We start from the raw sequence: 5,000 nt of genomic DNA, 5'->3' as shown, positions 1-5,000 counted from the left end.
TGGGGCCTGAAGAGTAGAGAGATGAGAAATTGCACTTTAAGCGCTTTTGATCGTGACTGTACCGAGTGTGTAGAGTCGTGGGGAGGCTGTAACTGTGGGTGATGGACGGGTTGAACCAGCCAATTGACACCACGCCAGCAGCAGGAACCGGTACCAGTGGTCCAGCGTCTCCGATCGGTTACGACGACGGCCGGGTGTTCCTCCTCTGCCTGTGCGGCAACAGCAGCGTTAGCTAGGAGAGCATAATATTTATGCGACGCGCGCAGCGTCCGAAGCAATTGGACACCGACAAATGAGCCGGGCTTCCGAATGGACTGAAGAGTGGCAAAGGCGGTAGGCTGCTGGCTGCCCGGTAATGTGCTCACCGCCAACTGATGCTGAGGAAATGTTTGGACGAAACATGCTTAAGTCATGATTTATGCGCCAGCCAGCACTAACCAGTGCACTCGGAGAGAGAGCTCGAATTACCTACGAGAACCGAACGATGGTGGCGCGCGGGCATCGATGCTGTGAGGCCCGATGCTAATGCGAAGACGTGAGCTGATGAAGACGTTTTGCTAGCGCGTGATGAAGTGTTGAAAGATATGAGAGATGGAGTTCCTGTGGACTCGGTAAATGGGGAAGGCGGGAAGGAAACGTTGGAATATTTCGATTGTGACAATGGAAATATATTTTTGCATAAAGTAATTATCAACTTATCGATTACTAATGGCACTCACACACACACACACACACTATTTGTTCATCATGTTGCAAAGCGCGATAATAAAAAAAGGACGCACTTGCGTCGCTCATTCTTGACAGCGGTGGGATTCGAACCCACGCCATTTCTGACTGGTGCCTAAAACCAGCGCCTTAGACCGCTCGGCCACGCTGCCTTCCGGTCCCGAGGCGATCATAGAGGCGTACGGGTTTGGCTATTGGTTGGAATGTATACCACGTTTCATCTGACGACACGCGAACCCTTTATCAAAACGTTATCCTTATACGAACTGCCTCATAGAACCATAGAGAAGTGGATGTTCCTAATTATCGGTGCGTCCGTGAGAGATTCATGTGTAAAGAGCATGAATTATGATGAAACGCGGCGACATCCTACGGTCGTTTTTAACTAACGGAGGATAAGCTACGAGCGCGAGCTGGTTTCCATTTCCATAAGAGGCGCGACAATTAAGTCCCATCATCTTACCTCGCTTCTTAGGGGCGAGCATCATGTGTGCACCCATTACTCATAGCTGGGGCCGAACCTCCGTTCCGAGCAACCCGATGACGCGCGCTCCTCGTAATAATCACGTCAATATCGATTGCACTGCACCATTTGGATGCCGCCACTAAAGAAGAGGTGCGCTGCATCACATTCCACCTTCTTCGCCTTCTATCTCTCCCCCTTCTGTGTGCTGGATGATCGATGGTAAAGTGACAAATATTTAATAACATTTAAGTTGTTTGGTATTTTTACTCCCAATGCAGAGCAAAATAAACAAATTATAGGCTTCCCTCGCTGCCACGGTGCATTCCAAGAGCACACACGGACACACATACTCGAAGTGCTCACCACGAACGCTCCGGGAAAGCAGATAGAGAGAGAGCAGGGGACACATTTTGGGTGCATTTTTCGGTCGGTTTCTGTTGCGACACTTTTCCGTAAATATTGTTTTCCTCGCTACCGGCCCACCGAACGCTCACACAAACTGCAGTCTACGCAGCTTGCGCCGTACATCATCTGCTGCCGAGCGTTTGAGATAGAGAGGCCTTTAACTGTTTGGAGAAGACCCCTTCATTTGCTTCGAGCTGTGAAAGGCTTCATAGCCCTCGAAGATGACGCTGGTTGCCCAGGAGGATGAGTTATGGGCCAACCCCATCTTGGAAAAATCCAATCCAAGCCATAAGACCTCCATGATAGGGTTAGCGTCACCGGGATTGGCGGATGCAACGATTCCAAATCCCGCCATCCCGAGAGAATAGTGCTCGGAAATGGACGAGAACGGGAAATGCACTCGGCCACGTTCTTCGGAAAATGATTCCACGGAAAGCAGTGTCACCGTGCATTGCCACAACACCATCTAGCGTTCGGGGTGACACGCACGGCACACACGGTGCAGATCCCGGTCCGGTGCCGGAGTGACGACAACGCGTTAACGGGCGTGAACATGTGTTTTCATAAATGCATGTAATTTATTTCTGGCCTTGGTCGCCGCTGCTATTGTGTATTCCGGTGTGTCAAGTCTTTGAAAGTGGCAAGTAGGATTCGGTTCCGTAATCATACCGTTGCTTCCAATACCGATCTGGCTTGGTAGACCACTCGGAAGCGGACACCTTAAGTCCTCGTATCCGACCAGGGGTTATTGGTTGAATTTACATCATGGCGCTTGTGATGTGCCAGGTTTACCCGTTTTGGAAACGTGGTGGAACAAGCTTTCCGTATTGTTGGCCACAAAACATCGTCTCGCGTAAAGTACCAGCTGCTGCATTTTCCTCTGAAAACTGGAAGAACAGCCAAGAAGATTGAAAACTTACGGCATTTTGTCCTGCCGTAATTCCCAAGAGCCGTCACTTGACGGGCATATGGCAACAACGTGATCTTGACCGATTTGCCGTTGGTTGGTGAGGGTTGATGGCAAGCTGGTCTCTGGCGGACACGAGGCACTGCATCGTGATAACCTTTCACTGCAGTTCTCCTCATCAATCCGCTTAAGGACGAGAGTGGCTCGGTTTGCTATGCGTCATGCGCGGCCTAATCAGACGGACACAGACCTTGGGTTTCCAATCTGATAATAAATCTGGTAAGTGTACTAGAACCGCCACGAGTCTCTTACTGACTGCATAGTTTTTGCGTTATATTAAATCCAAGTGATTCATTGCATTCAGATTGTCTGTTTAGACATTCTATGCCAACTACTTATAACATACTGAATTTCTCCCACTTAAATTTAAGCGAACATTGTACAGCCTAAATGAGTTAGGAGAAAGGAAAGAATTATGTTTTTTTTTTCAGATTTATAAACATTAAAGTTTTTGTTTTAGGCTTTTTTAGAGGGTAATTTGTGTGGTCATAAAATGAAATATTCAAAGTATGTTTAGTAATTGTACGAGGCACTAGATTTCGCCGTCACCGATGAGTGCGGTGAATACACTCTTCATTAAATAATAAGCTAGTTGACGGTGGTGCCAACATAACTTGCCTATTTATTAAACACCAGAAGGAACATTAACAACACGCAGAAGCTCAGGCATGCAAAAAAGAACTTCGATCATTAAAATCAGTCTCTCTTCCTACAACAGCAGTTGAAGGACGAGGAAAGGGAAAAACAAAGCATCTGAAACCGTAAACAGCTTCGGCCAACGGACAGCGCCAAGGCTGGTTTAGTCGAATCCGGAAAAGGACCAAGACCACCCATTATCCCAAGCCCTGCAAGCACTAGATGCTGCACACTCTGGCCGGGGGATGTTCTTCCATGAACCTGCACTACTGATCGGTGCACTTTGCAATCGCTGGTTGCAATCGCGAGTAGTGCTCCGAAAAGAAAACATCGTAATACGGCGACCATCAACGGATGGCTGCCAGTAGTTCCTATGGCCATCAAAACATGCTCTGAGCCAGTCTAATCCCGAAAGAGAAGCGCGCGCAGCAGGGGGAAATCAGTAAACATCGCATTAATTATTGCAATCCACGTCGGAGGCTGTGGAAGGACTTGTCTAGAGGAAAGAAGTGCTTCTGATAAGGCGTAAAAGCGACGCCACTGCAATGGCGGATTCCGATCGTGATGGCGATCGATTCGAAGTGATCTGATAATGGGAGCTCTGTGAAAGGCGTCAGTGTTATCAGTGTACACGTGTCCACTGGTCGATCCGGATCGGTTCGTTTCATACATTCTAAGGGTCCTTTGGCCAATTCACATTAACTTAAAAATCAGCAAATAGAACAATTTCTTTTTTCCAGGAATCGCAGAGCGCAGCATCATTGACCACCGTGCGTGATGCCATTATGGCACGCGATGGTTCAAGCACGTCATCGTCCTGGCAAGTTCGGAATGACGGATGCACAGATCAGACCTTTGCCTGACCTTTCTCCCGCTCTTTCTCTCGAACGAGCATCTTAAGTCCATGGGCCCGCGGGGGTCGGTGTTGTGTGCTTTGCACAATAAAATTCCGATATAAATAAAAGCATGTTTATAAACACTGACCACACGGTGGCCACCGACTGAGCACGCACGCACGCACGCAGGCAGGCCAAATCACCGTGACGCGATCATCGCTCATGATTTAGTACGAAGCGCGGTGCGTGTGTCGGTTAATGGTGGAAGAGGGTCCTCTCCATTGTGTCCTCGCGTGCTGGGACATCCTCGCGCGGGTCACGGTAGTAATATTTAAAATGGAACACTAGTCCAAAGATTAACTACTGTTTGTCTTTCTCTCGATCGGACGCATGTTGCTGAGCTCCGGGTCGGGGTTTCCGGATGCAACTAAATACATACATCGGCACTACATAATCAATCCAATCTCTCTGCTCTTGGTGTTAACTGTAGATCCTTTTGGCCCATGTTTGCATGTTGTAGACAAGCGAGAAATGACCTGATCTCGGCTGAATCCCTTGTCTGCCAAAAACCGCAATTATTAAAAATAAACTTCAGTCACTTGAGCATGCGGTGTGGAGGGATCTGGTGTTGTTGAGGACCGAACACTGGGACCATTTATCTATCCAAAAATCCCCGGAATCATGTCAGGTGTGGTCACATCGGTTCGGGTGAGGATGTTGTTTTGAGTGAGCGAAACACTTTACCCTAATTCCCGTGGTCACCATAATCCTTAGACAGCGGTGGCGAACGGAAGTCGTTCGACGGTGTCGCAGAAATGCAAAACACTCCCCCACTGGACCGGCGATATCCCGCGAGATTAACCGTCTTGTAGTTGCTGCTAGCGTTTGCCTTGTTTCGTTTATCTAAACATCAACAAAGCTTACAGCCACGGTCAGGGCCGTCTTTAGCTTCTTGATGACAACG

General features: G+C 48.4%; 1 protein-coding gene and 1 non-coding gene across 4 annotated transcripts in view; both read right to left on the bottom strand.

The window, feature by feature from the left end:
- LOC125952409 (uncharacterized) overlaps nt 1–5,000 on the bottom strand; it is a 310,728-nt gene that overhangs the window by 62,621 nt on the left and 243,107 nt on the right. The window lies entirely within an intron of this gene.
- Nucleotides 799–878, bottom strand: Trnal-uag (transfer RNA leucine (anticodon UAG)). The gene has a single exon. It is a non-coding gene; the product is annotated as a tRNA-Leu (tRNA).

The sequence above is a fragment of the Anopheles darlingi genome, chromosome 2 (assembly GCF_943734745.1).
Source record: "Anopheles darlingi chromosome 2, idAnoDarlMG_H_01, whole genome shotgun sequence".
In the NCBI taxonomy this organism is placed as follows: domain Eukaryota; kingdom Metazoa; phylum Arthropoda; class Insecta; order Diptera; family Culicidae; genus Anopheles; species Anopheles darlingi.
Note: the sequence above shows the minus strand (reverse complement) of the source record. Positions and strands in the feature narration are given on the sequence as shown.